Source organism: Triticum dicoccoides, chromosome 6A (assembly GCF_002162155.2).
Source record: "Triticum dicoccoides isolate Atlit2015 ecotype Zavitan chromosome 6A, WEW_v2.0, whole genome shotgun sequence".
NCBI classification, from domain to species: Eukaryota; Viridiplantae; Streptophyta; class Magnoliopsida; order Poales; family Poaceae; genus Triticum; species Triticum dicoccoides.
Window position 1 is genome coordinate 548,568,641 of NC_041390.1, and position 8,565 is coordinate 548,577,205.

At 53.3% G+C, this 8,565-nt stretch overlaps 1 pseudogene; it reads right to left on the reverse strand.

The window, feature by feature from the left end:
* Window positions 1–1,166: 1,166 nt before the first annotated feature.
* Window positions 1,167–2,929, reverse strand: LOC119317839 (annotated as a pseudogene).
* Between the last annotated feature and the right edge of the window lie 5,636 nt (window positions 2,930–8,565).

Sequence of the window (8,565 nt, forward strand, 5' to 3'; positions counted from 1 at the left end):
GGCACATGTGTATGAATTTCCATCAATATATATTTTCATATGTGGTGTATAAAAAACCAAATACATGGACCAAAATGGACTTACCTTTTGTTGTTGTTAGGCCACAAAAAAATTTTAGTCCACAAATCAACATATATTATTTAATACTCCCTCTGTCCCGAAATACTTGTCGGAGAAATGGATGAACCTAGACGTATTTTAGTTATAGATACATCCAATTTTATCCATTTCCCCGACAAGTATTTCAGGACGGAGGGAGTAGCATTTTACAGATACATAGAAAAAACAGAATATTTTTTAACTTGTAAATATCTTTTTGATTTTTTTTATTCCAGGATCATAGAGCATGGGGGGCAAAATAATGCTCTCAGTACCAGCCCAAACAATTTTAGTCGAACCAGAACAACAATCAACATAATGTACCAAATTCCGCCCTTGTTTAGTTTCAGTCAATGATCTAGTTCATCTCAACATACGTCAACAGGTCATGCATCATTCACTCAACCTTATTGGTCTAGTAATTGTTCTAGCTTTTTTGAACACAATTGTTCTCCTAGCTGGAAAAAAAAGTCATACATTCATCCGCGGACGGATAGGGAGTCTGTTTTGCGGCACCGCGTTGGATATGCCCTGAAAGGTTATACTCAAAAGTGCACTGACTAGAGACGATTGCAATAATCAGGATTCAGGATGCGGGCAAAGCGAGTTTCAGGGTAAGCCATGGGAGTATCTGAATTCGGGGTGAAATGCCATTACAGTTGTAAATCAGTAAAAACTCAGAACACTGCGATATTACAGAACATGAATCCCCGTCCTTCACACCAGGCAGCCGTACACACGCCCTGAAGAACATCCCTTGTGTTGTGGTTATATAATAGCATCAACACAATTTGCCATCAACCCCGGCCACCAAGCCCACAGTGCAGGAGCTCAGATCTTTGCGGATCAGTCCTTCCTCCTGGAGCATCTTGACCATGCTGGCCGACGCGGACTACAGCGAAAACTCTCCCAAGACAGACTACTCCAAAGCAACAATCTCAAATGTGTAAACAGATCAGCGAAACTTATCGACTTACCATACCAGCTATGGCCTATGAGGAGCTTCAGCTCACACCATCAGCATCGACATAGTCAGAGTGTCAATTCTCAGGCAGCCGAGTTTCAAATAAGCCCAAAGATTTAGTACAAGTCAAAACTCAAAAACATAGCAACCATAATGAACAAAACGCATCAAATTCAGCACTCACATTGGTTGTCAAACCGAACTTGGTGGATGATCTGTTCCATCTCAATTTACTGTAGCAGGTAATGCAGTACTCATAAAATGATTACATTTATTAAATTCTAACTGATCTAGCTGAAGAAAATCCTAAGAGACAAATTCCTGGTTCACAGAAGCAAAAGGCCGACAATGGAAAAGGTTGAGATTTATGTATGATGGACAGCGCACCCTCACCCATGCAGTGACTGCAAAACTGCAATGGTGATTAGGTGAATATATAAACCTGTAACATTGAGTTTTTCATGTTCAAGTAATAAAATCAACGAGCCAACAATCTTTCTCACAACTCTAGTAACCGATGTATGATGCACTTAAACCATGATGAAACATTGCGGAGTATCTTCAGAATTCAGGTGCTAGCAGAGCGAGTTGCAGAGTACACATCAGGAGTATCCGAATGCGGTAATAAGAATGAAACATTGCTGCCATTTAGATGGTTAGTGAAGATTCAAAACATGTGAACCTACAGCAGGATCCTTCATACCGCAACATCAGTTGGCAGTTTCCCTTGGCAAGCAGCTGCGTAGGCTTCAGCAAGGCCTGGAAGAACATGCCTATGAGCATCTATATGCCTGCGCTGAAACGTCTTCTCACTAGGCGTGATCATCGTGTAGAAGCTCTGATCTTTCTGAATCAATCCTTTCTCCTGGAGCGCCTTCATCACATAATGCCGAGGAACCAGTCGGCACTTCAGGCTGTACATCAGGATTGAGGGCCTGGTAAGGATGTACCTAGTGTCAACACCGACCACCTTGGTCAGGAACTCCTTAGCACGGCGAAGCTTCTCCCCAGAGATCCTCAGCAGCGTTGGGTTTATCCTCACCACGTTGGTCACCTCAGCCTCAGACCACCCAAGAATCTCCTCGAAGAGCTTGAGCTTGGCTGCCATCGTCTCGGCCCCAAGGCCCGTCGTCGTGGTCACTGCCTGCTTGAACATAAGCGAACCGCGAGGCACGCCGAGCTTATCTGCACGCTCCAGGATGGACATCACGGTCTTGGGGCTGCTGGTGAGCAATCTCGAGTTTGGCACGCACATCTTGGCAATATCGTCGGCACTTACCCCACTCTCCAGTAGCACCGCGATGTTGGGCTTGACCACACGCTCGAGGTCCGACGTGAGGAGGTAGTAGTTGCGCTTGAGGATGCGGATGAACTTCTCCGGCGAACCCAGGAAGTGCAACCAGAACCCGAGCTTCTCCTGGATGCTGATGGAGCGGAAGACGCCAGGGGCCATGCGGAGGAAGGACCGGACGTGGTCCTCGGAGAGGCCATAGCCGCGAAAGGTGGCGACGCGGGCCTTGAGGGTGTTGTCGACGCTGCAGTTGAGGATCCGCGGGTCGCGGGCGACGACGTGGGCGATGTCGGCCTTGGAGAAGCGGAAGGTGGGGCCGGCGAGGTAGGCGAGGATGGAGTCGGCGTTGGAGGTGGACTTACAGTGGGAGACGTGCTTGGCGGCCTTGAGGGCTTGCTCCGGTGTGAGGCCGCAGGTGGTGACGAGGTAGTTGTCGACGGCGAATGGGGCCGGCGGGGCGTCGGTGGCCGCCGAGGTGGATAAGAGGGCCCGACGGAGAGAGAAGATCACGGGTGAAGCTGGGAGACGGAGCGAGAACAGTTGCTTGTGGAAGAGAAGCATCGCAGCGGCGGCGGCGGCGGAGTATGTATTGCAGGAGAGTCCGCCGCTCCGTCTTTGACCTCTCGTGGCCTCGCAGCAACACTACTTTAATCCTACAAGTTGTTGGGCCCGATTGGGAACACGAAAACTCTAGTCCAGTTCACTCTTGGGCCTAAAATGACACCACTTTATTCCTACAAGTTTGTTGCTCTCCTACCACCACTCAAAAAAAAGTTGTTGTTCTCCTACAAGGGGAATTCATCAAGGAGATCGAATCTCTTCATATCTTTTCTTGTTGGCAGCAGAGGGCCTTTCGTGTCTCTTAAAAGGTAAGAATCGGGCTTCGATGGTCAGTGAAATTAAAAGTGACGGAATCGGCACCACCGATAAGCCATCGGAAATACTAACGCCCACACGTGTGGGCGTTTGCATCTCGTCCACACGCGTGGATCCGCATCCGTTTATGGGTGCACGAATCTTGACATGTTTGTGGTGCCGCGTAGGACTGGATTGATGTGTGGGCATTCACGGTCGCCCACACGTCCGTTTCACCACACGGAGGGGTAGGTGTGTGGGCGTTTAGCAGTTCGCCCACATGTCAGTTTTCACTCACGTACAGGGGCTGATGTTGTGGGCATTTATCAGTTCGCCACACGCCTGTCTCCTCTCCCACACCCAAAGATGTCACTTGCCATGTGTTTTGCAGGTGTCGGATCACGGGTTCCGACAAAACCCTTAAGGTTCGAACGTTGTGGTGCGCGTGAAGATCTCCCCCTACCGATCCGCGTCCTAACTCAGCTAAGATCTTACGAACTAACTTGACGAACTCGCAACACAAAGGACACAAGGTTTATACTGGTTCGGGCCACCGTTGTGGTGTAATACCCTACTTCAGTGTGGTGGTGGATTGCCTCCCGGGTTGGGGATGAACAGTACAGGGGGGAGAATAGCCTCCTGAGGTTGAGGTGTTCTTGTGCTTGGCGAATTTGTGTGTGTTCTGGTCTCTCTCTATCTGACCCTTTGGCTGCCTTTTTTTCTCCCTTAGCTATGGTGGTGGCTAGTCCTATTTATAGAGGCCCTGATCCTTTCCCCAAATATTGAGCGGGAAGGGAGCCAACAACGGCCAATTTGAAAGGGGATAGCTAGTACAGCTTATCCTGACAAAAATGGTCTTCGCCTGCCAAAGGCTCTGGTGGTGACGCCATCTTGTGCTCCACGGTGACCTCCGTCTTGCCGTCCTGCTGGTCTTGGTCTTATTGCACCAATATGGAAACTTTTGCTTGATGCCTTGGTACTCCGTGCCTGCGCTTGCCCCCTTAGCACCAAAGAGGAAACAAGGATGCTGCACGCGCTGGCGCCCGCCTGGCCTTGGTCGTCATGGCTCACGTCACGAGAACCTCGCGAGGTTTGCCGACCTTGAACTCTCTGCCCCTCGTGAGCCAGCCTGGTGAGGCCGCTCCTGAGGAGGTCTTGTGTCGTCCGCCTCGCGAGGGTCTTGAATGCCTTGTTGGTAAAGATGGGTCGTGCAGGCCTGCTAGCAAACCCACGCCGTGGGCCGCAGGCAGGCAAGTCTGAGGACCCCCGTTCCCAAAACGCCGACAGTAGCCCCCGGGCCCAAGGCGCGCTCGAGCTTGGCTTCGAGGCGAAGCCAAAGGTCAAGTGCGGAGCGCCGCGGGCCCCAATAGCCTGTGGCCTTGGTCGACGCGTGGCGGTTGATTGGACGTGGGCGTCTCCGCTTCCCCACGCTGCCTTGATACCCGCCTGGCTAGACGGCCACCGCGGTCTATACGGTTATTCTTCCATCGCTTGCACCATTCTCCTCCAATTCCTCTGCTTCCTCCCGGACTCTGCTCCTCTTTCCAATCTGACCTTAGCTCCACTCGCCCCATCGCCATGGCGCCGACGCAAGTGGACAAGGGGAAGAAGCCTCTGTCTTCGGCTAGTGCGCTCCCGGCCGTCGAGCCCGCAGTTGGACGATCGCTGGTGCTCAACGATGAGGCCATGGGCAAGGTGCGTCCCATGCTCACCTCTAGCTTCAATGAGTGGGGAAAGACAGTGGTTTGGCCTGCATCTCGCGCTCGCATTGACCGAGCGGCCACTGAGGTCCCCTTCTTCATCAATGCCCTTTGGGCTAGCTTGGTCCCTCCTTTCTCCGCCTTCCTCAACGCAGTGCTTTTCCATTATCAGATCCACATCCTGCACCGTGATCCCCAATCTGTGACCCTTCTTGCCTCGCCTTCATTTGCGAGGCCATGGTAGGCATTGCTGCCTCTGTGGCTCTTCTCCGCCACTTCTTCTCGTTGCACCTGAGTGATCCTCGGCAGAGCTCCGGATGCCTGACCTTTCAAGCCGTGGCGGCGACGGCTGGTGACTGGATCGACTTCGAACTTCCACCATCCACGAGCGAGTTTCGGTGGGTGTTTGTTGATGCCGGAGTGCTCAGCCCCCTGCTCTCCTCTCCGTCTAGGCCCGTCATTCCTAACTCCGGTTGGTGCCACCGAAGGCTCGCCGATCCACGCCTTGTCCCCGTCTGGCTCAGGTTGAGGTGGCTCAAAGACCTTGGTGTGACTACGCCTATGATGGTGAGGGAGTTCGTCCGGCGCCGAATCGCTCCGCTTCAGCGCCACTCTCGGCCGATGTGGGATTTGCTCAGCAGCCAGGACCACATGAGACTTCAGGAGTCTGGGCTCCCCCTTAAGGTGCGGCGAACGGTGCTCGAGGTCTCGACGGGCATCCCGTTGCCAGACGACTTGTCGAGGAAGAGTTGTGTTTTGTACCGCTGCTCGAACAAGATGACATTCGCGGAGCGGATGCCTCCTTCGACGAGTGGGGGCTGCGCCCAGTTGGCCTCATGGGGCCCCGTGAGAACCCCATTGTCGTGGTCCCTCTCCTTGACGCTGGCGTCGAGCTCGCCCCAAGTGTGGGTGCAGGGGGGCGAGCACCGCCAGGGGCCGATAGTGAAGGTGTCGAGATGCTGATGCCGCACAGGGCTCCCGAGGCGTCGACCTCGAGGACTCGTGACCCTTGGCCCGAGGCGGCGGTTGCAGGGGCGACACAGCCCGCGTCTCCCGAGGCCAGGGCTCTTGAGGCCTCGGCAATTCACCGCGAGGCAGAGCTGGACAGCTCCCCTCAGCTTGGCGCTTCTGAGGCTACCCCACCGAGCACTTCTCCTGCTGCGCCTCATGTCGACCGCCATGTCCAGCGCTTCGGTCGGCTTTGCGTGGACTTTGAAGAACTCCGTAAGAGGAAGGGGTCCCCGAGCTGCGGCAGCGGCTCCTTTGCGCTGTTAAAACGGAGGAAGTATATCGCTATTGACGAGTAAGTACCTCATTTTGGTAATCCTCTGCGTGTTGCTTTCCTTCCTGACGATTGTCTCCTCAGGACCCCTTCTGCCAAGGCCGCGAAATCTCCTGAGAAGCAGCTCCCTCTCGGCCTGTTCCCTTGCCAGACTCGAGCGCCGCAGGCTCGTGCGCTGCCCACGGCGTGGGGTCAACCATGGGAGTTGGCCCGTCATCAAGGTGTCTTGAGCTTGCGCCTTCGCTGTCTTTTCTTCGCGGCCTTGCTCGGAGCACAGCGAGCGTTCCAAGGGCTCCTCCCCTGGTAGCGAATGGTGGCTGGTTGGCTTCGATCCTGGGGTCTTCTATAGGCAGCGGGCCCCGTTTAGTTCAGGCCCCCCGCGAGGCCCAGCTGGCGCCTGGGGCAGCGCCAGCCCCCAGCCCCCTGCTGAGAGGGGACGCACCGCTCCAGGCGTCGCCCACAGCCCCCATGGCGGAGGACGAGATGGGCCGTGCGCTTGAGTTCGAGCACAGGCGGAGCATTGTTCGTCATGAGCTCTTCCAGGAGGCGATGGGCGCGATGAACCGACTCGGTGAAGAACTTGTGGGTGTCGACACGCGCCTTGAGTGTCCACACTATCCACGGAAGCAGCGGGATTCTAGCAGGGCTTCGCCAAGCGCTACTGGAGGAGGAAGATGTGTCACGGGAGGGAGAGGGAGGCGCTAGGGCTTAGTGTGCGGCTGCCGTCCCTCCCCTCCACTGTATATAGGGGCTAGGGGGCGCATGCCCCCTTGGAGATGCCATCTAGAGGGGGGTAGCGACCCCTCGGGGGGCAACGGCCCCCTTAGGGTTTCCAACCATGGGGGCGCATGCCCCTCGGGGGGCAACGGCCCCCTAGGGTTTCCAACCCTAGGCGCCTTGGGCCCTTGGGTGGGGCGCACCAGCCCACCAGGGGCTGGTTCCCACGCCACTTTAGCCCATGGGGCCCTCCGGGATAGGTGGCCCCAACCGGTGGACCCCCGAGACCCTTCCAGTGGTCCCGGTACAATATCGGTGACCCCCGAAACTCTCCCGGTGGCCGAAACTGGACTTCCTACATATAAATCTTTACCTCCGGACCATTCCGGAACTCCTCGTGATGTCCGGGATCTCATCCAGGACTCCGAACAACTTTCGGTTAACCGCATACTAATATCTCTACAACTCTAGCGTCACCGAACCTTAAGTGTGTAGACCCTACGGGTTCGGGAGACACGTAGACATGACCGAGACAACTCTCCGGTCAATAACCAACAGCGGGATCTGGATACCCATGTTGGCTCCCACATGCTCCACGATGATCTCATCGGATGAACCATGATGTCGAGGATTCAATCAATCCCGTATACAATCCCCTTTGTCTATCGGTACGATACTTGCCCGAGATTCGATCGTCGGTATACCGATACCTTGTTCTATCCCGTTACAGCAAGTCTCTTTACTCGTTCCCATAACACATCATCCCGTGAACAATTCCTTGATCGCATTGAGCTCATTATGATGATGTCCTACCGAGTGGGCCCAGATATACCTCTCCGTCATACGGAGTGACAAATCCCAGTCTCGATTCGTGCCAACCCAACAGATACTTTCGGGGATACTCGTAGTGTACCTTTATAGCCACCCAGTTACATTGTGACGTTTGGCACACCCAAAGTACCCTTACGGTATCCGGGAGTTGCACAATCTCATGGTCTACGGAAAGGATACTCCACATTAGAAAAGCTTTAGCAGACGAACTACACAATCTTGTGCTATGCTTAGGATTGGGTCTTCTCCATCACATCATTATCCTAATGATGTGATCCCGTTATCAATGACATCCTATGTCCATGGTTAGGAAATCGTAACCATCTATTGATCAACGAGCTAGTCAACTAGAGGCTCACTAGGGACATGTTGTGGTCTATGTATTCACACATGTATTACGATTTCTAGATAACACAATTATAGCATGAACAATAGACAATTATCATGAACAAGGAAATATAATAATAACCATTTTATTATTGCCTCTAGGGCATATTTCCAATAGTCTCCCACTTGCACTAGAGTCAATAACCTAGTTACATTGTGATGAATCGAACACCCATAGAGTTCTGGTGTTGATCATGCTTTGCACGTGGAAGAGGTTTATTCAACGGATCTGCGACATTCAGGTCCGTATGTACTTTACAAATCTCTATGTCTCCATCTTGAACATTTTCACAAATGGAGTTGAAGCGACGCTTGATATGCCTGGTCTTCTTGTGAAACCTGGGCTCCTTGGCAAGGGCAATAGCTCCAGTGTTGTTATAGAAGAGAGTCATCGGGCCCGACGCATTGGGAGTAACTCCTAGGTCGGTAATGAACTCCT